Genomic DNA, 26,515 nt, shown 5'->3' on the forward strand with positions numbered 1-26,515 from the left:
TGGGGACATTCCGAGCCACCCCTTGCGAAGCAGAGGTGGGGATGGGCCCACCTCCGCTGGTCTGGATGGACGCGGTCGATTCCAAGGGGCTTAGGCCGGGGGATGTCCACCCAGGGTCTCCACGGCGGTGATTTCTGAACAACGGGGGTTCCCAAGGGGGCGGCCCAGGGGTGAGACCAGGCACAGGGACGTTGCGCATCGCAGGCTCAGCGCCCGAGGCGCGGCTCTCCGGGTGGCGCAGTGAGGGGCTCCCCGCTGGGCGGGCGCGCAGCGGGAGTACTGTCCAGCCGCGGTTCCACTCCGCCAAGGCCAGCCAGCCGGGGGCGGGGAGCCCGGAGCACCGCCCCGCCTTCGCGCCCCGCCCGTGGGAGAGGAGGGGCTGCGGCGCGGCAGACCACTGGAGGCGCAGCACCGCCGCCACGGCCGTTCTAGGTACTGGAGACCTCGGCTGCGCGCAGGCGGCGCCCGCGCCTCCGCTCCCCAGCCAGCCCGCGCGCCCGTCCGCCCGCCCGGCAATCTCCCGCCTCCTGCTGCTGCTGCCGCCGCAGAATCGGCGGCACCGCCTCTCGCCTTCCAGGTAAGTGTCCTAGCTGCAGAGGGGACCCCTGGAGCGAACACGACGGTGCCTGCACCGCGGCCCGGGGGCATTGTGCACGTCCGGATGGATGGTCGAGGACCCTGAGGGACACGCGGTGGGCAGCCGGGCTTTGGGCCCCTAAGGCATCGTAGCCCTCGGGGGCTTCCCTGGCCGGATTACTCCAGAGGCTGGCTGGCTGGGTGGCGGTGCTAGTCAAGCCCCGCAGCCTAGGTGGGAGGGGGCCTCTGGGTCATGGTCCCCGCTCGCCGCCCTCTCCCCACGTTTTTGGGTGAATTCCGGCCATCTGGCTCTCGCGCCCTCAAAGCCCCGCGCTACCCGGCGCTCCGGCTCCCTCGGGCTGCTGGGTATAAAGCTGGGGAAGGGAGAGGGACTGATGTAATTGTCAGCGGAGAACCGAACCCGCGCGGGTGAGAGCGCCCGCGCCAGCTCTAGCTAACGCCTACGCTGCCCCTTTCAGGGAATCCAGGGAGCCGGGAAGAGCGGCCGGGGAAGTTGTGCATTAGGTTTTATTGTGCGCGTGCACTGCGGACTGCCCTCGCGGGGCACCCCTTCCCTCTCGCTGCTGGCGCCCCTGCAGCCTTCCCTGCAGCTTTCGTCCACACCCCAGCCAGGGCCGATTCTGCCTTCTCTGGTTCAGACTGGGACAGGGTTTGCATTGCAGTCAAAACGTGCTTCCCATCCAGCTGGGAACTGCCGGCAGATCGTGTCACCGGGGTTGTTGGGGGAGGAAGGGATGGGAGACCTGGGCAGGAAGCCGGGAAGAAGTAATGACACCAGCAGATCTTTTAAAAACCTCTAATGTTATAGACACATCTCTGCACGACACCTTTTAAGCTTTTTTTCCCCTTTTTTTCCGAAAGTTATGACCTATCATGATTTTGTGGCAGTTCTGTGATATACCTGAATGGTAGCTTAAACATAGAGACCTAAAGCAGGGGAAAGCATTACATAATGGACGTGAAGCAAATGACACGAAACTAAGTGAATCTAGTGGGTTGCTAGATTATTTCTTTCTCCCGGACACAGTCCTATAGGCTTTTTCTCTTTTAGAATTTCCATTTTTAAATCACTGGACTAGTTTTAGCAAATTGTGTATCATATTCGGTTGTGATATTTTCCAAATAAAATAATTTTTCTTGAACGTTTTTTTTTTAATTTAAAAATTGCATGCTAATGGATGGTTGTATATCACAGAACTGATGAATAAATGTGGTCTTTCTTCAAAGGTAAAATTTAAAAATATCCCATCTTAATATCCTTAACTTTGTTTTCCTCTCGACTATATTACCCCACTCTCTTTGGTTTTTGGAAGCATTTCTACAGTTTTAGGTACTCAGGCTCACAATGCTGATATTTCTATCAAATGCTACAGCATTGCAGATACAAAGACTAATAATAAATGAAACAGAAGACCTCACAGTAACTCAGAATGAGCAGAGTTCCCAAGGTCGTAGGAAGCTGCAGCGTAACTCCGCTATCATCACCTACAGAGAATATGCATAGCCCTCATTGGGTTATAAGGAAGGCTCTGATTGGTGGAATATTATTCCTATTATTCTTTTATCTCTGGATTTTGTGTTTCCCCCTAAAATATTTTTTCTTAAAGTAGAAACAAAATATTTTGAAATTACAATCTTTGCTTTTAGAAAGCCTAAAAATCCTGCTTTTGCTCATTTTCAATTTGATGTTGGTAACTATGCATTCAGCGGATGCATTCCTTTTGGGATATCTCAATTATGATGGTTTATCACATATCTCTTGGTTATAGTATAATGTGATTCTGTTGGACTTTTACAAGATTGCATAGGATAAGTTTTCTTGTCCCTGGATTGCTTTAACCTTACATTAACTTTAGTCCAAGAGGGAAGGTAAATAAACTCTTTCCAGGATGAAATGTTTGTGGTTCAGTTAATGCATAAGTAGATAAAAGTTTTATATGACTTTATTCATGAAACTGTGGCATAAGAGAGATTTAAATTTTATTAAAATGCCAGGGTTAGGTAGCATTCACTAATCATTCAATGGATGATTACTTATTGAGCACCACCTGTTCAAGACATTGGTTTGGGCATGTGGGAGACACAAATAAAAAGATGTCCCTCCTCTTAGGAGTTTATAGTCTAGTTTAGGAGGATAAAGCATGGATTCTTAAAATAAGGATTTTTTTTTACTTCAAAGGTTAAGTAGTAATTATAATTTTTTTCTGAGTTTGTTTTTAATCTTGAAAAAAGTCTCATACTATGTGTAGGCTTTTGGGACTCCCCTTACCCCAGCCGCATTCAACATTATGTCACTAAGATTCATCCATTATGTGTTTATACTGTCAAATGTTTTTTCCTCATGGTATCCTCTCAAAGTTGTCATCATCTTCCCTACCATAAGTAAAAAAAAAAAAAATTGCAAAGAGTGCTGCTGTGATCATTCATGTTTCCCGGAGCACATGTGCAAGTGTTTCTCTTGGGTAAATACCAAGGTGAATATCAACTTACTAGATATTACATTATTTTCCAAAATTGTTGTACTAATTTACACAACCCAGGGAAACAAGCAAACACAAATCATCAAATAGAAAGAAGCATTTATATGTGTGTGTGTGTGTTGAAATACACATTTTTTTAAAAAAGGCAAGAGAATGATGAACTTAAACTTGGGATAGCTGTTGTCTTTTGAGAGGACCAGGAGGATGGCATGGGGAGGAACACATAGGTGGATGTAAGTTATTGGTAATGATAGAATACTTGGGTTTGGTGATAAGTTCATAGGTAATCATATTTAAAAAAAAAAAGAGTGATGCATGGGTCAGTGATAATTTTAAAGTTTTAAGGAAAAAGAAAATAAGGGTAATACAGAGTCATCAGAAGGCAGAGCAGGCTACTGTACCAAAAGACCTACAAAGTGACAACTGAGGAATGAGGAAGCAGTCCCTGAATATAGTCATGAGTTGCTAAGAATTCATGGGAGAGACTTACAGGAAGGATGAGCAGGAAGTGGCCTTGCTGAGAAAAGGAAGGCCATCTCAGACAGAGGAAATGGATTGAATAGAAGTAGAGGAAGCCATGTAAAATTTTCCAACAGTGAACCACTCAGAAGGTTCATAAAGTCTAGGGAACTGATGGATTTGCCAGAGGGGAGGTGGTATTGGAGGGGTGAGACCCAAGGCAGGGCACCTGGTTAGAAGGCTGCTGATTGAGATGAGAGTTCTCCATTTGGAGAAAACTAAACAGGGAATTCCTTCTGATAGGAAAATCTATATGGTAAGCTGACAAAAGGCAGAGCTAGGAAACCCAAGTAGCTTAATATTCAGGACTATCTCAGTAGCTTAATATTCAGGACTATCTAAGGGAAAACTGGGTTACAGAGAGCATTAAGTATATAACTCAGCTCTTAAATTTAATAAATTTAAGTAAATAGGAAAATAAGTTTAAATAAGTAAAAATAAGTTTAAATAAGTAAAAAACATTTAAGTAAAATATTGGCATGTTATCATATGAATATATTTCACCAGTGTTATGAGACAGTACAAAGAAATCATGATTCAGACACAAAAATTATCTTCTTTTGATATGATGGATTTTGTTTTTCTGTTCAAGAAAAGCTATATGTCAATTTATGAAATATATGAAGAAAATATCCAAACACTGGAAATACTCATATTTGCTTTAAGTGCTGATGTCTGTGTGAATAACCTTTATATTAGATTCATAAGATGTTAGAGCTGAAAAGGGTTTTAAAAAACTTGTATTCTGACCTCTCCCATTTTCAGGTGGGAAAACTGAGGCCCAGAGATTTCCCCATGAGATGCTAGTCCCGTGTGCAAATATAGCTAGGAGATAATGTGCCAAACAATTTACTTCTGTTGGTGGTAACAGAAAATAAAGTTTGTCCCTAAATTATGGGTAAGTGAATGAGAAAATGACCCAATAGCAACCTCCACAGTGGGATTTTAAGCTTCCTTTCTATCATTCTACACAAGTGGCTAGTGTAGAAAGTGAAATCATACACATGTTTAAAATTTTTCTTAGGTTTTTAAAGAAAAGGCTTTGTTTTTGAGGGTATGATGAGAAGAATAAATGCTACAGAAATCAGTATTTAATTTTTTTTGGTGTTTGCTCTTTTGATACCCATAAATTATCTTGAGCTGTATATTTTTCTATCTCTTTTCCTTTGTCATTCTCTTTCTATATACTAATATGAGAGAAAATCAAAGTGTAGAGGGAATTGAGTCAGAAGTGGAACTTTAACTTTTATTTTTTTATCTCGCATCTTATCAAGGCAGTTCTCACTGAAGCTCTTGAGACAGACCTCTCCACCTTTTTGAAAAGAGTGTGGAAGTAGAAGAGAGAACAACAGCACTATATTTTTAGAATCTATTTTTCAAAAATCAAACCTAAAATAAACCTGGCCTCAATTTCCAGTAATAGCTTTATTTCACATCTCCTTACCTTGATATTTTTAATACATAATACAATGTTGTCAACTATTAAAGTTTGAAGAATAAATTATCTAAGAGACCATTAAAATAAAAAGGTTTTGTTTTTAAAAGGTTTTGTTTTGGAGGTAAAGTCTAAAGTCTCATTTTATGTTAAAGTAAGATACCATTTTTGCTTTCTGTTTATCTGTAGCAGCTAGATAAGTTTTTGCATATTCTCACCCCATCAGGCAACAATCTGAACAGTTTTTGTTGCATAATTTCCCTAGAATAGAAAAAGTAGCACAGTTTGAATGGCATGTTGATTATGAAAAGACATTAATGAAATTCTTTTTGATCTCAGTAAACTTCAAATTGAAGCAAGAACTATAAAAAGAATATGATCTCAAAGGTAGGGCAAATGTAGGGTTCATGTTGAACTCCATGAAGAAAGCAAGAGAGAAGGAGAGGCCAAAATTCACAAGAACTCAGAATAATGGAATAGGAAGGTCAGGGCTGGAAGTAGATGGATATTATATCTCAGCTTGTCTTCCAGCCTCATTTAAAGAAGTACCAACAGAGGAAATAAAAGTATCAATCAGAAGGCTTATGGAGATCAGATATTAGGGGAGATGTCTGTCTCTACACTTGAAAAAAAAAAGCTTTTAAAAATCTTGAAGAATACAGAAGGGGTAGATAAAAGATTGATAAATCAAACTTCATTTAAGAAAAGATAGTATGTGTACAGGCAGGAGATAAACATCACCACACTAGGAAAAAACTATAAAATGTCATAGACGAGGAGTAACTAATATCAAAGAGCTCTGATGTATCAATGAGAAAAATGACAGTTAATCTAATAGAAAAGGAGGCAAAGGCAAGGAACAAACAGTTCACGAAGACACGATTGCAAATGGTACTTACAAATGTGAAATTATGTTCAACTCAGGATAAAAGAAATGTAATTTTTAACTAGTATTAAATTGGCAAAGATCTTGACATTCGTTAATACCTTCTGATGGCGAGGCTTTGGGGGACACTGGCAGGCTCATACATTCTTGATAGGGGTACAAAATGGTCTAGCATCTATGTAGCAATTTGGAAATATTGCCATAATTAAAAATTTACCTAACTTCTCACCCCAGGAAATCTAAGAAAATTTTCGACAGATATACTTGTACATCACAAAATGAATTTGCACAACGACATCCATTGCAACAGTATCTGTAATGAGAAAAAATTTAGAGGGAGCTAAATGTCCATCAGTATGGGACTGGTTAAATAAAGAGGAGAAATAAAACTAGGTAGCTGTTAAAAGGAATGCGATCATTCTGTATTTGCCAACATGGAGTGATCTCTGAGATATAAGGGAACAAATCAAGGTGCAGAGTAGTATATAGCCATTGCTGTGAAATATGTGTTTATGCTTGTATCTGTTAAGACTGTCTCTGGAAGGTGACCCAAGAAACAGGTAATAGTGATTGCCTCTGGGGAAGAGAGCTGGGTGGTTGGGGCGGGGATGGGTGGGACACTTATTTAGTACACCCTTTACTACTGTTTGAAGTTTTAAATATGTGAAGTATTATCTATTCAAACCAAGATAATTTTTAAATTTTTTGAGGCTCACTTGTACTGATCAAGAATGTTAAGTAGTTGTAACCAATAATGTTCCTTTGCAACTTTGGGTCCCATTGTGCGTTGATATAATACCATGGTAGTTGCCATAAAGACTCACCCTCACTACTACCCTGACAGGCTAACATTCAAGGAGGAGGGAAACTAGAAGCAGTTGCCCTGCCCTTGCCACGGTGCTTCCAGCTAACTGCTCTTACTGGGAGGGAGACTCAGGGGACATTGATTAGGACCTGGGAGGGGAAGAGGATTCAGGGAGAACAGACATTGAAGAAGGTGGTGAAAGAGCACAGAAATTGCAACGATATTAATTTCTAGCTCCAACTTCGTCAGATGTAGCTTACAATGATAAGACAGAAAAATGTTATTTTATGGGTCACAGCCTTGAAATCCTCTGCTGCCCCTGAGGTTTGGTATGGTGTCTAGGACCTGCATTTTTAAAAAAGCGGCCTTGGTTTTGGGAGCCTGTCCTGGGAATCACTTATCTCTTCCGTCTTCCTACTTTTATGATGAGATTATCCCCTTCATCTCCTGAAATATCTATTGCCTGGAATATTTTTATAATAACTTCTAAAACTTTTTATGGTATTCTGCTCTTAGACACATGCTTTCATAAGAATGATTTTTTCATTGTACCTTTGTCCTCCAAGGGCCCACAAAGGGGTACCGAATATTAAGGCACACAATAGTAAGATGGAAAAAGCCGAGGTAACAACTTAATGCTTGGTGGGTCATAGCTTTGGGAACAGTAATTATATGCTGATAGAATTTAATAAACAATGATATGAAGAATTATGAGTTACATTGAAGAAAATAAAAAACTTTCCAAGCACGACCAGAAATATCGTGCTACAAAATAATTTTCCCCAAAAGAAATAAAAATAGTTTAGTTATCATCATTAATACATATTTATGCATAGTTAGTAGATATAGCCCTTCATTTGGAATTGGTAGTTTTAAGTCAGGAATAACACTGACAAAATATACAGGGGAAAACGTTGTGCCAGTCTCTTTTAACCTCTAGGCATGAATTTAGGATTAGATATGTATCCTAATAAATGAATAAAGTAAGTAACAGGTATTTCTTTTCTCTGCAGAAGTTCTGACATTTTAATGGCTATGTTCTTTTTCAAACAAGTTTATTTGGAAATGAGGAGGAATAGGCAGCAACCTTGTAGCAGCAGAGAAGCTTTAGGTGTCCAAGCAGAGTGATTTGAAGAGCAAAGGTTGCTAGAGGTGGATGAGGAAGGGTCAGAAAAGCTCATCACAGAAGAGGAGGCACTAGAATGACCTTTGGGAGCTTGGCTTTATGAAGGATGTGTGGGAGTAGCTAGAAAACCCTTTCTATAACTTCCCAGGGCTGTTGAAACTTCAAGATGTATTGGATCCTTAACTACTGTATCTAGTATATCTAATTCCTACTAGAATTTTGGGAGCAGGTTTTATCTGACATGAATGAACATATAACTGCATTTAAGAGATTAGCAGCATATAGTAAATACACGTAATAACGATATTGTGCTAAACTGCTGCTTCTTGCCACACACATTTAATTTCTTTTTTTCAATATATCCTTCTGTGAAAATAGCCTGCTGTCTTGTGATCTTGTAATACACTTTTTTCCCCCCCTTTGGAGAAGCAGTATATATTTGACAGGAAGAGCCTTTGAGTAGGGATCATGGCTACCCAAGTTCTTTCCCCAGTCTCTCCACTTACTAAGCAGCTCACCCTAGGCCAGTAACCTCTGGGAGCCTCATCTGCTAAATGAGGGTAAAATGGTCACTGGGATGATCACATTTCACATTAGTATGTGAAAACACTTAGAGAACTGTTAAGTCTTATGTAGACAGAATACAGTTGTTAATCATTACATTTACCTAGAATACAAATAACCAGAAAACCAAAATAACTACATTTTCTCTGTAGACTGCTCCAGCGATGACTGATTTCATGCTAACCTGCCCTGTGGTGCTATAAAATTCAGAAGTACCTCGGAAATCAAATACAAATAACATCGTATTACATTTTAATAGTATTTTTTTTAATGGTCAACATTATGGTTTTTGCAAAATTAGTTTATCATATGTGGAACTTCCAAGTAGTAAATCTTAATTTCTGACCAGTTTGGGGTAAAGCAGGCATCAGTCACCAAGGTCAGCTGCTTCCAAGGGTGCTACCCTTCCCTCTCCCCAACCCAGAGGCCTTTTGTTCCCTCTCAGCCCCCGTTGTCCTGCCATTGCCCTTTCGCACCAGTCTCCCTCTTCTGGAACATTCCTTCCTTCTAGCACCGTCACCCCTCATCCTTCATAAAACACCATGGCAGTCACTATCCCATACAACTCTGCAGCTTCTTCTCATTCCCCCATTTCACTGTTTGTTTTTCTTTGGTTGCTTCCTTGTATATTTTGTCTCCCATAGTGTGGGGGGGGGCTCCTTTTTGGGGGCCAGGCCCCATTACTCTTCTTTTCTGTCTTTAAAGCTCCTTCGACCTCCATTCTGTTGGGCATCTGGTTGGTTCCCTCAGAGCACATTTCCCTGTTCTTAGCTCCTCATTTTTCTGGATCATCAAGGAAAGAAGTAATCCCCACAAGTGACACCCCCATTAAACATGAACCTTTCCTCCCTTAATTTCAAACCTTTTTTTAAAAAATGGAAATCTTTCTAGAATGTTTTATATACTTAACTTTTAAAAAATTGCATATAGAGACCCCAACACCTGAGAGCCCCCTACAGAGACTAAGAATGCTTGTGGTTGTTCATACCTACACTAACGATGGCTTTGACTATGGGGCGCCAGTTGCTCCCTTTCCAAATAACCTGAGAATTCTTCTCCTTTGTCTTTTAACTAACTTGTGTTTCTTGAAGATCTTTTGCTTTCTCCTTCCATTTGCCATCGGGCTTCTGACCCCTCTGCATGCTGCCCTTCTAGGAGATGAGTCTCCCTCCTGACACATAGGAAACATTGATTGAAAAAATAAATTTATTTCAGACACATCTGTGAAGTAGTAAGGAATGCTTCTTGCCTCTCATTTTGCTGAAGCTGTTTTTCTTCAGATCATAGGATTTTTTTTCCCAGATAGTGCCAGATAGTTAAGATGGTACGAAGTCTCACTCAGGGCTAGATAAATCTGGTACTAGACATTGTTATTAGAATATAAGAGAGTATAGTTGCTCTGAATGTTCTGATATTCTTTAATCCTATTATCTTCTTGAGCACCTTCTGTGTGCCAGGCTCTGTACGTTGACATCGGAAAAAGCCCCTGCTCTCCTAGAACTGAGATTCTAATGAAGGGAGACAATCAGTAAAAGAACATTGCTGTTTTAGATACTATTAACTATGATGACAGTAAAAGTGACTGATGGGGCAAGAGTAGTTGTTGGTGGTGGGTTATTAGTTTCCTGGGGCTGCCATAACAAAGTACCATGAACTGGGTGGCATAAAACAAAAGAAATGTATACTTTCACAGTACTGGAGGCTAGAAGTCCAAAATCGAGATGGATCCTTCCTTTCCTCTTCCACCTTCTGGCAGCCCCAGGAATTCCTTGACTTGTGGTAGCATAACTCCAGTCTCTGCTTCCTTCACATGGCTTCCTTCCTTGAGTCTTTGTGTGTGTTCACATCTCCTCCTCCCATGATGACACTAGTCCTAATGGATTAAGGACTAACCCTTACTCCAGTATGACCTCATCGTAGCTAATTACCTTGTAACAACGCTGTTTCCAAATATGGTCACATTCTGAGGTATTGGGGATAGGACTTCAATATATCTTTTTGGGAGACACAGTTCACACCATAAGAGTAGGTTTCTTGGGGTGGCCAAGCAAGGCCTGGCTAGGTTGAGCTGAGCCTGAATGATGGGAAGGGTCAGAAAAAGTCTGGGTGCAGATCTTTTCTTTGCAGAGGGAACAGCAAGGAAAAGGACCTGGGGAATGAATCTTTTAGAGTCTAAGCTATGTACATTATCTTTACACTCTTTTAAAGGACAAAAAAAAAAAAGTCTGGTTTGGGAAGATTATTTTTATAGTTAAAGTTAATGGGATTTTACTTTTGAGCACTCTTGGATGTTTTTACTTTTAGTCAGGCAAAGACGGAAACAATTTTTTTTTTAAAATTAACAACTGAGAAATCAGGACTATCAGCAGTGGCTAATCACATTTTAAGAACTTTGTTGATTAAAAGTTTGCTTTGCATTTTAATAGTAGAATTCTCCATCACTCTATTTGGGTTTATTAACTTAAAAGCTTTACATATAACAACATCTGATAATTAAGTGGACTTTGTCATAGTAGACATTATTTTCCAGTGGTAAGAAATTAATTAAGACTAAGTATAGCTTCTGAAACCTAACATTAAATTGTAATTTTCAACAAGATTGTAACATTATTGTGGTTGTCTTCTATGACACCTAGTGCTAAGTAGCATTAGTGTGATTTATGTTACATATTTACAAAAATTTTTAGCTTTTTAATTAAAAAATTGATATAGAATAGAGAAATATTTATATGGAAATATAAATTTCCCAAGATAGTTAATCAGGAAGATTCCATGTTAGACTGGTAACACCTTTAAGCGTTCGGAAGTAGGATAAAATAACTTATGATATTATAATATTTAATACAGTATAAATGATATTATAATATTTAATACAGTATAAATACGAATTTAATACAAAATTGACATTATAAATATGCATTAGTACATTGTATAAGTATATTTTAACCAGAACTGTGATATAGTTTGTTTATGTTACAGAAAAAATATATTACTTATGAATAACAAGTTTCCATAAAAACTTCTAAATAAGTTCAAAAATGCTTATGTAGAATTAGATTTTTATGTAGAATTAGGTCAATGGCTATTTAGGTGAGGCTTTGGATTACAAGCACAGACTGAGGCTGAGGCTGCCCAGGTTCAAATCCTGGCTTCACTTTGTCCAGCTGTGTGATCTTGAATAAGTCATTTAACCCTTCTCTGCCTTAGTTACCTCATTCGTGAAATGGAAAATGTAAAAATAGTAACACAAAGGATTGTTGGGAGGATAGAGTGAGTTAATGCAAATACATTTTTTTTAGAATGGGCACATAGCAAGTGCTATGTAAGTGCTAACTGTTATTATTTTTAGCATGTTAATTGAAAATTAGATATATTACTATTCATTATGTAAAATGTAAATACAGCCATCTATCTTATGCCTTGTTACAAATCAAAAGCTAATTTGAGAAAGACAAGAAAATTGCCAACAGTATTTGCAAGGCTCTGTTTTAATGTTAACGTATTAAAAGTATTTTATATTCTTACCCACTTAGTTACTTATAACAATGACTACGTTCAAGAGATTTTGTTAGGTCTTGAGGGAGAAAGAAAGAGAATTAAGTTGTCGATCCTGCTCTCAAGAACCTGCCCATCCAATGAGGGAAGATAAGACATAATTTAGTATAATATGAAGTGTAATGAGGTAAGTGTCACACCAAGAATGTGATTTAGTGCTGTGAGTACCTCTAGGGACGGGGAAGCATTTGAGGAGGTTTTGTGGGTAAGAGGGGCATGGATAATTTAGGAACTGATGACATATTTAGAGGATGGGAAGAATAGGAGAAATCTGAGGTAGAGAAGGAACAGTTAGATAAAGAGGCTGGAGACAGACAGTCAAGTCCCCAAGTTGGAAAGCATTTCTAGGAGGAGAAATGGGCTATCACAAACATTATAGAAGAGTCAAGGAAAGTAAGGATTGAAAAAAGACCCTGAAAAGCCTTTCCCCTTATCTTTCTTGGGACCAGAGAGATTGCACTGGGGATTCATTGGCTTTTCTTGACAAAATAACATGTAGTAGAATTTCTGGACATGGCATGTAACTGAAAAAGCAAAAGGTCAGGTAGGATATAGTCTATTTATATTGATGTAATTCAATATAGGTTTTTAGGCTTGTGGAGATACTGATGTGATTCTGTATAAATAGTGCCATTTCTAGGAGTTGTTTTTTGTTTGTTTGTTTGTTTGAAGAGCACTTTTAAGACCAGCTACCATTCACGTAGCATTTCTTGTCTGCCAAACATTCTCCGAAGCATTTGAGATGATTATCTTACTGTTTAAAGCCTTGCAACTGCTCTTGCGGTAGATACTGTTACTTCCATTTTACAGATGAGAAAGCCATGGTCCAGATAGGAGGTGACCAGCTCACAGTGTATTTAAAGGAAGTGACCAAGCTGGATTCGAACCTAGCCTGTGTGACCCCGAAGCCTGGACTCTTAACCAATTATTTTAGATAATAATTTAGTAACCTCAAGGCATTTTAGATGCAGAGTTGTTAAGACCCAACTTTCACTGAACCAGCCATACTGGCCTCCTTGCTGTTCTTTAAATAAACCTGGGTTATTCCCACTTCAGGGCCTTGGCGCTTGTTCTTTTTCTTTCTTTAGCACACTCCTCCCCTCTGCTTTGCTTGATGGGCTCCTGCTCACCTTTCCTCTGTCCGCTCGAATGTCAGAGCAGTCTTCCCCAGCACTCCACTGAAGTATGTCCATTGCCACCCCACCCCCCGCCCCAGTGCATCCCTGTCTGAGAATGCCTCCTTCCTTATTTGTTTATTTGTTGTTGTTTCCAGTGTCTAGCTTAGATGCTGTATTCCCAGGACCTTGGATGGGTGCTCAATAAATATTTGTGGAATAAATGTATAATACCTTAAAGATACAGGATTTTAAGTAACTTGTTGAGATTTTTTTGGTTTATGGAGATATTAGATGTATCAGTTCAGGTCAGTGATTATCTCGTATTTAATATATATGCCTTTTTTCAATAGGTTTGAATTGAAAGTGGGGTGACATTTTAAAGGAAAGTCCTAAAAATTTCAACTGTATTAAAAGTGATACAAGTTTATTTTAGAAAAATTTGCAAACTTACAAAACTGTGTTTTAAAATGACCTATAATAATATTTCTTCTAGAAGCTAAATTTTAACATTTGGATATATTTCTTCAATTTTTTGCAAATTGCTTTCTTTTACTCAGCAATGTATCATGAATATTTCTTGTCATTGATTATTCTTCTAAACTTCATGAAGTAGACTTTATTTTTTAGAGCAGTTTTAAATTCACAGCAGAATTGAGTACAGAGATTTCCCACGTACCCTCTTCCCCTAAACAAGCTCAATGTCCATTGTCAACACCCCACACCAGAGTGGGATATTTTTTACAATCGACAAACCTACTTTGACACATCATCATCACCTTAAGTCCATAGTTTACTGTTATGGTTCCCTCTTGCTGTTGTACATTCCATGGGTTTTGACAAATATGTAATGACTTGTATCCATTGTTATAGTAACATACAGAGTAGTTTCACTGCTCTAAAAATCCTCTTTTCTCCACCTGTTCATCCCTTCCTCCCCTGACCCCTGGCGACCACTGATCTTTTTACTGTCTCTATAACTAAATGTAATTTTTAATAGATGCAGAATATTCTATTTTATTACTTGCCAAGTTTTACTTAATTCTAGTTGGGCAGTTAGGTGGTTTTTTGGCATGATCATTCATGTGACAAATGGCCTTGTCTAGAGATCTTTGTATACAACTCTGATTATTCCCTAGAATGGCAATATTAAGGACTCAGGGATATGAACGCTTTAAGACCTTTGTCATATATCCTTTAACAGCCTAGTCCTTCAGACATTTTTTAAAATCATTCTTTTATTCCCACTAAGAGCATATGGAAAGGATGAGTAAAAAAGATTTGTCTTATGAGTTGTGAAAATGTAGTCACAATAATGGTATCTGGTGCATGTGCAATTTATTATGTGCTAGGCATAGTTTTAAGTGCTTTACTTGAAGTAACTCATTTAATCCTCACAATAATGCTGTTGATTAATACTTTTATTAGCTCCGTTTTAGAGATGGGAAACTGAGGCACACGGTAGTTAAGTGACTTGCTGCAGTGATTTCCTTGACTGTAACATGGGTATGCTATTAGAACCTAACTCTCCAATTGTCACGTTAAGTGTTCTGAGCTTTTCTGGCTCCTGATGAAAACTAACCAGATATCACCAGTGGAATTAGGGCATTATCGCTGCTGTTGAAGTAGTAGCATCAAACACACGACAACTAAAGTAGCCATAGAAAACTTAAATGCCTCTTAGTTTTTCAGTTAATGGATAAATATTCAAATAGAAAGTTTCCTTCAAATTCAACTTGGTCTAGTTCACTTCGACATTTAGTACATTGGTAATGTTTAGTGGCTATTACTTAATGATAGTTTATGAATTGTTTTATTTTTCTGAGAGAAAATTGGAACTAGCATATGTCCATTGGATGCTTTGGATTTTGGATTGGACGCTTTGGTTTTGCCATCTTCAGTGTATAAATACTATCTGGCAGATAGTAAAAATATGACCAAAATTATTAATCCCGACTGGTGATTAGAAGAAACATACATAAAACTCAGTTTTCTAAAATCAAAACGAGAGCTTCCATGTGTCAGTATATTAAGGCAGCCTTTTGATTTTTGGCATTACAGTGGAAATTCTGCTTTAAACAATTCTGCTGTTTTCTCTCAAGCCCGAACCATTACTCCTTCTACACACTTAATATTTCTATGGAATTGCTCCTGAGAACGATTGTGTATTTGCTGCTATGTGTTTTCCTAGTCTTTTTAGAAGGAGACAGACTGATTTATTGCCTAGGTTTGAGGCTATATCCCATGGCTTCCTGGCTCACTGAGATACTGAGTCTTCAACCTTTAGCTGCCTTCGAATGACTGCTCAGATGCCATTGGGAGTCTCAATGCGACTGATAGCCATTAAGGGTTGTTTTTTATTTTCTCTTGTTAAATCCCCAAAACTAATGCTGTTAAAAGGCTTTCATACAAATGGAAAGCTCATCTATTCATCTTTTTAACTCCCACATCACATAGCTTTGTACGTAGTGGCCTTTCAGTAAATGTTGTTGAATATATAATTTTTGTTAACTGATTCATATAAAATTACACTGTACATTGTTTGCTATTAGAAATGCTAATTGTAGGTTTGTTCAGTTTGTATTTACACTCTAATCTTTGGGAGCACTGAAGAAAAAACTTATGGAGTTTTTTCCCTTAAACTTTGAAGGAAACCGTATTTAGATAAAGCAGTGCTATACTTCTATTTTCCAATGTCCATTATAGGGCAGCAACTGACTATTTGTTTCTCTATGTAAAAAATATTAAAGACAACTTTGATTCAGGTGTACAATTTAACAAACAAACAAACAAAAACAACTTTGAGAAGAATGCCTAATTAGTCCTTGTGAGCAAGCCACATAATGCGAAATGATAAGGTTTAGGGATTAAATTTTTCAAAGCCAGGAATAAAGTAAACAAAGGTTAAAATGCATTTCTTGAAGTTGAATATGCTGAAGCTTTCTAGTCGGTTCTTTTTGGCTTAAAACAGGCCATTTGACATGTATGAGTAAAATGCAAAAAAGTTTCTGTTTTTCAGATACTTTTAATTTAAAAGCTACCCATAAATCATAACTTTCTTCATTTCTCCTCAGCTGGCAAAGGTATGATGACTGTACTGAAAACAGGAAATTAGTAATCTCTTTTTGAGGGTGGTGGTAGAATGTTGTTCCTAACAAATTAGCTCATACATCTGCCCCCAAGTTTCAGTTTAAATATGGGACTCTGATGATGATATTACATCTAAAAGTGCTTTGTGCCAGCATATATTACTGCGCGTTGTGGCAGGAGGGTGTTATTTGATCATTTAAGCTATTTTCCATAATTCTTTAGAATTTTCTTTCTAAAATAGATGGATTTTCTTTAGGAATTCCAGAAAGCCTTGAGATAAATTTTCCTAAAATTATATGCTTTACAAATGTATATTACTATTTTATTGAGAATCAAGATTAAAATCATCTTTCCAATTTTAAGATAATTAAGAATCATGGTTAACACTCTGTTAAAGAACATATTGGGGCTGGGGAAAGGGCAAAATGAGTGAAGGGGGTCAATTGCACAGTGAGAGATGGAAACTAGACCTTTGGTAGTGAGCATATTGGAATATCTACAGTTGTAGAATTACAGTGTCGTACACTTGAAACTTATATAATGTTACAAACCAATGTTACGGCAAAAAAATATATATATATATATACATTGGTAGGCAGTATTGAAAATTAGCAGTTGGTTATCAACTGATTTTCATAAAATCAGAATGATAATTTGAGAGGTTAAAGAATGGCCATCCTTCAAAATAAGGGCTCAGATTACTTAGAGTATTTTGTGACAAACAGATACCAGAAGTATCTGTCATTATGTTTTCTTAATGTCTCAATGCCTGAGACTTAACTAACACATTAACATCCAGCATTATCAGAGTCACAGAAAGGATCTTGGATACCATCTGGTCTACCTTCCTCATTTTGTGGATGAGGTTCTGAGAGGTTGAGTGAGGTGTCCAAGTCAGTGCCAGACTTATACCAACTATCATGTGCCTGGCTACTAAACTATCCTGACCTGGTACATGGTACCACATTAAGGTTGATTTGCAAATATTTGTATAGATGTAGAAAAAATGGTGATGGGACCAATGGTATTTTTTTTTTTTTTTGAGAATTTTTATGAATTTGAGACAAACTGATGACAATTGCCAGGAAGCAAAATCTCAACGAATTGAGAAAGTGCTCCAGAGAATGGCAGTTTTGCAACTTATTTTATACATTAGAATCAAAAGAGGAGACGTAAGGAGGGTTACATGAAATCTACTGGTGGTAGATTAAGGAGCTGGGAGGAAGCAAAGTGGGGAAATCTCTAGGAGTAGATAAAAGGCAAAATGGAGAAACATATCCTTCTTTTACATTGCTAGGCATAGGATAGTTAATACTTAGCATTTACAGCACATAGAGATGGTATGTGGGAAACAAGGTAACAATGAGGGAGTCTGTGGTCTGTGCTCTGGTGCTTGCGGTTGTGCCTTCAAGGAGTAGGAAAAGGAAATGACTGACATCTCAAAGGTATGTTATCCTACATGCATAAGAACAATGGATAGAGCTCAGTTAAGGTAAAGACTGACCTTTGCTAAGGAAGCTGTTGGCCTGGGACGTGACTACCTGCTACGACCTGTCCAGTTAGGAATTTGTTATCAGACCTTCCTGTATAGTTATTTTTGGCCACTGAGCTTGTTGGGCCTGCCCTGTGGCCCCTCTGAGCTTGTCAGGTTTATTGCATAGCCCCACTGTCGTTCACAGGCCCTAGCGATTATCTTGCCGAGCAGGCCCAGGTGTGTGTGGGGCACCCAGGCTCTGTGCCCAGTTCAGAGCTGCTGCGCTAAGGGCTCTGTTGTCCTGAGGACCTCAGGAGGGCTGTGGGGTAAAAGGTTTACTGAGGTCATGTCCCTTGGCTCAGTAACAGTGGCTGGCTCTCAAGGTATTTCAGCACAGAGCAAAGATCCACCATTCAGAAAAAGGAGTGAGAGACCCCACAGCTCTTTTATTAGGTTGAACCCAGAGTGGATTCTTCCTTCAGGACCCCAGCCCTGCTGCTCTGGAGATGCTTGACTGATATTGACCGAAGCTCCCGGGCCCTGGCAGGGATGGACTCTTAGATGCTGGAGGACTTTGCAGGAGAAAGCCACCCCTCTCTCTTCATCTGTTTTATAGTGCCTACTTATCTATCTACAGATGGGTTTAGTACTTTCTGAATGAAGAATGCCTGGCATCTCGCCTGCAGGCCTTGCCGTGCACATTCCTCCAGAATGGTATATTTTTCATCCTGAGAATTTGGTGTGTAGATTAGGGTTCGTGGCTGCTCTTACATGTGCTAGTTACTGCAGTTATAGTGCTTTTTCAGATCTGATGTCAGCTTTAAAATCATCACATCGAAGGCACATACAGATCTTGTCTTAGTCAGTTTGGGCTGCTGTATAAACTGCCATAGACTGAGTGGCTTATAATAAACAGACATTTATTTCTCCCAGTTCTGGAGGCTGGAAGTCCAAGGTTAGGGTGCCAACATAGTCCGGTTTTGATGAGGGCCCTTTTCTGGGTTGCAGTCTTCTGTTATCCTCACATGGCAGTAAGAGGGAGAGAGCTCTTGAGGGTCTTTTTCATAAGAACACTGATCTCATTCATGATCTCATGACCTAATTACCCCCTCTCCCAGCCCCACCAAAGGCTTCACCTCCTAATATCTCGAGTGTTAGGATTTCAATAGAAGAATTTTTGGGGACACAAACATTCAGTCCATTGCATTGCTCCTTAGTAAAAAGTTTATTGAATAAACAAATGAACCATTTAGAAAGAGCAATTTTGGGGGAATGGTAGAATTCAGATAGAGCTGGGGTTGTAGTTATTAACCAGCCATTCCAATGTGACACAGCAATGAGTACTTACTCTGTAGGAACCTTATAATAGCATACAGTTCCCCCTTGAACAGCATGGATTTGAACTGTGTGGGTCCACTTATGCACAGATTTTTTTCAGTAAATATTGTAAATGTATTTTCTCTTCCTTATGCTTTTAACATTTTCTTCTCTCTAGCTTACTTTATTATAAGAATACAGTATATAATATATATAACAAAATACATATTAATTAAGTAATTAGTAAGGCTTCTAGTCAACATTGGGTTGTTGGTAGTTAAGTTTTCTGGGAGTCAGAAGTGATTTCGACTGCACTGGAGGTCAGTGTCCTTTACCTGCATGATATTGAGGGGTCAACTGTACTTTCATTTCTCCCCTCCAGCCTTCGTGCTGTTGTTATCATATGTTTAACTTTACACATGTTGTAAAACCCCACATTACATCGTAATCATATTTTAAATAGTCTATTATCTTTTAAAGAGATTTAATAGTAATTTAAAAATTCCTATATATCTAGTCATGTATTTACCATTGATAGTACCCTTCATGCCTTTTTGTGGGTTCATATTTCCCTCTGGAGTCATTTTCCTTCTGCTTAAAGGATTTCCTTTAACGTTTCTTATGTCTAATGACGATGAATTTTTTCAGAATTTTTGTGTTCAAAATACCTTTATTTTGCCTTCAGTTTTGAAAGCTGTTTTCACTGGATATAAAAATCTGAGTAGACAATAGTATTTTCTTTCAATACTTTAAAGATATTGCTTCCAGCCTTCTAGCTTAAATTGTTTCCAGTGATAAATCTGCTGTTAGCCTTATTATTGTACATATTGTGTCTTCCCCCCCCTCCCCCTCGGCTGTTTTAAAGATTTTTCTCTTTATCACTGGTCTTGAGCAATTTGATTATGATATGCCATGATATGGTTTTCTTCATGTCTCTTTAGCTTGAGGTTTATTGAGCTTCTTGGATCTGTGGGGTTTTAGTTTTCAAAAAAGTTTGAAATTTTTCTGTCATAATTTTTTCAAAAAATGTTTTCTCTTCTTTGCTTTCCTTTTCTTTGGGAGACTCTATTTACCAGTATATTAGACTCATTGAAGTTGTCTTAAAGCTCTCTGATACTCTGTTCATTTAAAAAAAATTCTGTTTTCTCTCTGTGTTACTTTGGATTATGTCTTCAATTTAGTAATCTTTTCTTTGGTAATGTCTCAAATACTAATCCCATACAGTGTATTTTTAATCTCAAACCTTGTGGTTTTCATCTGTAGAAGGCCTTTTGAAATATCTTCCATCTCTTTACTTAACTTTTGAACATACAGAATACAATTATAACTTTTAATGTTAATTCTAATATTGTTATCAGCTGAAGTAAGATTGATTGATCTCCTCATTATGAGTCAAATTTTTATGCTTCTTTGTGACCTGGTAATTTTTTTTATTAGATGCCAAATATTGTGAATTTTACTTTGTTGGGCGCTGGATATTTTAAAATTCTTATAAATATTTTTGAGCTTTGTTCTGTGATGCAGTTAACTTACTTGGAAATAGATTCTTTAAGCCTTGTTTTAAGATTTGTTAGGTGGACCTAGAACGGTGCTTAATTTAGGGCTAATTAGTTCCCAGGACTGGGCAAGACCCTTTGTACTCTGCCGAGTGTCCCCTGAATCATGAGGTTTTCCAGTCTGGCAGAGGGAAGCGCGCACTGTTCTGGATTCTGTGTGAGTGAGGGCATTGAACTGTAATCGCTAATCCTTTCTGGTGGTTCTTTCTCCAGCCGCTTTAGTTTCCTTACACCCATGAGTAGGAGGAGTCAGCTGAATTCTTGAAGGCAACTCTCTGCACATCTCCAGAATTCTCTCTGTCTGAAGCTCTCATTTCCTTTGCATTATAGTTGCCTCGGTCATCTTGGATCCTCAGCTCAGTCCGTCTACTGGTCCCTGCCTGGCTTTCCCCTCCTATGCCACTGCTGGAAACTCGGGGACGTGAGCTGGTACAATCTTAAGACTCACCTCACTTTCCCACCTTTCAGAGATAACTGTTTTTGTTGCCTGATACTGTCTTGAAAATCATTTCTTCATGTGTTTTGTCCATTTTTTGGTTGTTTCAGATAGGAAAGTAAATTTAGTCCTTGTTATTTCATCTTGGCTGGAAGTGGAAGTGCTCTAGGGATCTGTTGAAAGTGAGAAGGCAGACAGAGGAGTGCAAAAGAGGCCTGAAGGGTTGCAGTAAAAGTTTCCATAGTCAATGTGGTGAATGGGAAAGCCTAGCTGAAGGGGTAAGAGTTTCTCCAGTAATATTCAGAGCAGCTAACTGAGTGGGTTGACTGGTGGTTTTATTGATTAATTGTTCTTTTTTTGACTGTTACTTGTTTGTTTATTTGTTTGTTTTGTTTTGTGCCTACTCTGTGCCTGGGTCTTGAAAATATTATTTTTTGTCCCCACACTAGGCCCCAAAGGTGTTTTATTGATAATCCTCCCACCCCTACCCTAATTTCCCTCCCCTGACCCTCAACCCCAGCCCTTCTTGATATCACAGATGAGAAAAATTGAAATGTCCCATGACTGCCAAAGTCCTACAGCTTGCAAATTGTATAATCAGATTTCAAACCCAGTTACCTGTAGTTTCAAAACCAATTGGTCCATACTACTTTCTTCTTGCCAAGATTGAGATTTGTGTTGAGTCAGTGACTGGGGAATTGAGAGTGCTAAAAAGGGAGAGGTTGAAATGACAGCTCATAATTAATTAGACCAGGAAAGGAGGGAGTCAAAGATGGAGGCCGATGAATTTTACAAGAAAAAATGTTTCAGAGGCCTTAAGGTCTCTACGATGTTAACAGTGGCTATAATGGCCTTAAAAGAAACAAAGGAGTGTGGAGTTAGCCCCGTATGATGACAGCGAAAGTGACGTGGGAGAAAGAAGTCCCCAGAATTCACCTGATCTTCTAATTAATCCTGGATCTCTAATAACAGTTCCAGTTTGATTGTAGATCTGAGAAAAATAAAACAAATAAGATAGGAAAAAAAATAAGCTAAGATTTTTAAACAAGACGTGTAGCGTGCTCATCAGAAAGGAAAACATTGATAAAATAGTATTAAAGTTCTTTTCATCAAAAACAGTGGCAGAGAGCAAAAAAGCAAGCAGTGGTCTAGGAGAAGTTATTTCTAATACACAGATCCAAGTCATTTTTAGGTCATTTGTGGGAAAAATGAGAAGTTAACATGTAGTCACTTATTTAAATACCAAAGTGTTTTATTCTTTCTATCTGAAATTCATTAACAAACATGATGGCTTTGTGTTTTTTCAGAATTGTTTGTCTAATCCTCTTAAGGGCATAATGCCACTAAGCAGCACAGCTAAGTGTTTGATCACTTTTAATTAGAACTATCATTTGTCACACTTTAGGAGCATTTGGCTCTTGGCTATAGAAGTATCAAAGGTTAGGCAAAGAAGTATTAATTCTGCCGTCTTTCAAAGTTACATTTCAGACTGTTAAAACTAGTCACAGTTGAGTCAGTATGTAATCTTCAACTATTCAGGCCTCTTCAATATGCGGTTAATCAGCTTATGCATCGAATTTTCCACTACAGTTTTTTCATTAATATATATAGAAGGCATGTGATTAAGATTTATCTTATTGGTTATTCTGAGAAAGTCAGCATCTAATTTTTTTCTTGTGTGAATTAGTAAAATGTTTTCCAATATGGAAATGAAACAAAAAAGCATCCTTCTTGGGTTCTCGTATGGATAAAAAGCTTTTGTATATTATGTCAACACAAAGGACAGCAAGAACCCAGATTATGTAATATTGTGTGGTCAGGGATTGCGGAGTAAGAAATAGCAATGACACGGAGTCCACAAGCTGCATATAAAAATCAGTGTTGCTACTTGATAGTTTTCCTCTGTATACAGTAAACCATTAAAAAAAAAAAAAGAGTACAAAACCATAAGGCCACAGTGTAACATACATGCTTAGTGATATTGTTATTCTTCCGTTGATTTTCAGGGTGAGGAGAGAGAAAATCTGATTCATGTGGAAGCACTTACAAAAGGATTGAATTCAGTTACCAAAGGCTTTAGTAACCTCTTTACTAGCTCTTTCTTATGGGTTTTTTTTTTTTTTTTTTTTTTTTTAATGAGAAGGTGATATAACTGATGGGTTACAGGTGGTCCTGTGTGCATGCACTGGTGTGTGCATGCACTGGTGTGTGCAGGCACAGTGGGGTGGTATCTTAGTTTCCTGTGGCTGCTATAATAAATGACCACAGACTTGGTGGCTTAAAGCAACGCAGATTTATTCTCTCGTGGTTCTATAGGCCAAAAGTCCAAAATCAGTTTCTCTGGGCTGAAATCATGGGGTCAGCAGGGCCACTTTACCTCCAGAGGCCCTAGGGGAGAATCCATTCCTTGCCTCTTCCAGCTTCCAGACTGCCAGCATTCTTTCGTGTTCCTGGCTGAGGGCCACATCTCTCTAAATCTGTCTCATCTTTACATTGCTTTTCCTCTGTATCTGTCGTCTCCTTTTCTGCCTGTGACAAAACTCCCTCTGCCTCTCTCTTATAAGAGTACATGTAAATTGCATTTAGGGCCCACCCTGACAATCCAGGATAAGTACCTCTTTTCAATAACCTAACTTAATCATTTATATATTTTTGCCATATCAAGTAATATTCTTTTCTTTGGCTATGTAAGGTGACATTTACAAGCTCTAGGGATTAGGAAATGAACATATCTTTAAGTGACTATTTTTCAGCCTGCCATAATTGGTTTTTCTGGCTATGAGTACACCTGCCATCAGGAGATGCCTACAGAGGTACATAGTGAATATCTGGATGCCGTGAGTATGCAGGGAAAGTCACCTGGAAGACCCCAGGTGTCCTAGGCTGAAGTTATTGCTCCTGGGTGTATCTGAGGAGGCAGAGAAATAGAAGAGAAGTGAGTATTTTGAAAGAATCTTGAGGGAAGGTATGAAATGTTCAGAGACCTTTCTAAAGCTAAATAGTAACTGGTTTGAGAAAATCTAACTTAAGAAGTAATGACTTCCTAACATTGAGAGTATTTTTTCCTTTTCAACTATTTGATGACTAACATATATTAACCAAATTATAGAGACTGAGTTTAGAGAATTTGTATGCCAATCTAATGATTAGCAAGGTTTTATTAGAAACGAGTCATTGTCTAACAGAATATTTCGCTGTTACTGCACATAGTTTGATCTTAAATCTGTTTTCTACTAACACACTTAAAAATGTGCAGGCTTTGTTCTACTTTTTACATTAATTAATTAATTTTATATTTATTATGTTTTATTTTTTATTTAAAAATAAAATGTATAATAACCCTAGGAGATCCATAACTATTTTTTTTTTATTTTTTAATTAAGTCTATTGGGATAATATTGGTTAATACATTTATATAATTTTCAGGTATACATTATAATTTGACATCTATATATTCTATTGTGTGAGGAGATCCACAACTATTATCCCTTCATTATAGATTCATCTTAAAGAAAATGAGGTACTGAGAAGTTAAATAACCTGCTCATGGTCACACAGTTAGTAATGAATTACCAGAATTTGAACTCAGACTCTGAACTCTTAACTGTATGGCAGGGGTTGGTAGGCTTTTTCTATAAAAGTCCAGATGGTAGTTATTGTAGGTTTTGCAGGCCGTAAAGTCTCAATCACAACTACTCAATTCTGCTGTTATACCATATAAAGCAACCATAGATAATCCATAAATGAATGGATGTGGCTGTGCTCCAGTAAAATTTTATTCACAAAACTAGGCAATGGGCCACGTTTGGCCCATGGTCCATAGTTTTTAGACTCTGTATTGTGCCGTACATACAAAGCTAATTTTTTGTTTATTGTTTTAATTTTGTATTTTCAAATAGCTTTAGACTTACAGAAAAGTGGCAGATGTACAACACAGAGTTCCTGGTCAACCTTCATCTGCTTCCCCGGATGTGAACATCTTACATAACCATAGCATATTTATGAAAACAACATTGGCATAATAATATTAACTTACTGTTAACTAAACTGTAGTCTTTATTATTTGAATTTCACCATTTTTTTAACGCAGTCCTTTTTCTCAAGAGTCCAATCCAAGATCATCTCACATTTCATTTAGTTATTATGCCTCCTTAGTCTTCTCTCATCTTTGCTTACCTCTCATGACCTTGACACTTTTGAAGAATGCTGCTCAGATGTTTTGTAAGATGCCCTTCAATTAAGGATGGCCTGATGTTTTCTGATGATTATAATGAGGTTATGAATGTTTGGCAAGAATACCAAAGAAGTGACGTTATGCCTTTTTCCAAGCATCATACCAGGAGGTGCGTGATGTCAGCATGTCTTACTATAGGTGATGCTAACTTCGGTCACTGGATTAAAGTGGTGTCTGCTGGTTTTCTCCACTGTGAAGTTACTATTTTGCCCTTTGTAATTAGTAAGTAGCTTGGGAGACATAGTTTGAGAGTATGCATGTACCCTTTTATCCTTAACCTTTTGCACACTAATTTTAGTGTCCATCAGTGGATCTTGACCGTAACAATTATTACTGGGGTGTTTTCTTAATGGTGACATGAAATTTCTCTCTTTTATTTTTATTAATTGAATTCTTCTATGAGAAAGAGCTGTCTCTTCTCCTTCGTTTAAGCATTTATGTCAATATGGACTCATGGATATTTAATTGCTCACATAGATTATAATTCAATTCTAACATTATTTACTTTGTTGCTCAAATTGTTGAAACTTTGGCCACTGGGAGCTCTTTTCTTTTTTGAGCGCTTTCTTATAGTTTAACAAACAATAACTTACTAGTTCTCCACTATCCTGAAACCACTTTCACCCCCTTTAATTATTTTGATACCGCCGTATTGCTAAATTAAATATTTATATCACTAATTTATTATTTTTAGTTGTAGGAATTACATATTAATTTCTTAGGATGGAACATTAGAATTAACTTCTTTTCTGATGCCTTTTCTCCACTACCAACTTAAACTTACCCTTTCCATCATCCATCATCTCAGTGTGGTTATATTTTGTTTAGATCGGTGTTCAGTGTTTGTATTACTGTGACTATGAAAACACTCTTCATGACTGAGCCATGGAGTGAACCATGATTACTTTTCTCCTGCAATTTTTTTGCTCTCCTTTAGTTGATAATTGTCTTTTTGTGTGGTTTGGTTAGTTTTCTATGTATTTAACCCCAGATCTTCATCAATTGTCTGATTCTTTCCTACTCATATTGTGATTCTTGGCCCAGCATGTTTGGCATAACCTGGAAGCAGATTAGAAATGCAGAAACTCAGGGCCTCCCCAACCGTCTACATCAGAATCTTCATTTTAACAAGATTGTAAGTGATTCGTAAGCATATTTAAGCATTAAGAAACCTGATATAAATTTCCTCTAAAGATATTTGTTCACGTCCCCGGAGCCTCTGGCTCTTACCTCTCTCAGCGAGTTGCCCTCTGTGCTCGGGGCACATCTGTCATCCTGGTTCTCCTTTAATGTCATCCAGGGGCTCCCCTGCATCTCTATTTCTGT

The 26,515-nt window shown here is 38.3% G+C and overlaps 1 protein-coding gene across 1 annotated transcript in view; it reads left to right on the forward strand.

The window, feature by feature from the left end:
* Positions 1-457: 457 nt before the first annotated feature.
* The window catches only part of OSBPL6 (oxysterol binding protein like 6), a 181,122-nt gene continuing 155,064 nt past the window's right edge, over positions 458-26,515 (forward strand). The window contains exon 1 of the mRNA XM_039855937.1: positions 458-577. The gene's annotated coding sequence lies outside the window, so the exon portion shown is untranslated. The remainder of the gene's footprint in view (positions 578-26,515) is intronic.

Source organism: Pteropus medius, unplaced genomic scaffold, assembly GCF_902729225.1.
Source record: "Pteropus medius unplaced genomic scaffold, Ma_sr-lr_union100, whole genome shotgun sequence".
NCBI lineage: Eukaryota > Metazoa > Chordata > Mammalia > Chiroptera > Pteropodidae > Pteropus > Pteropus medius.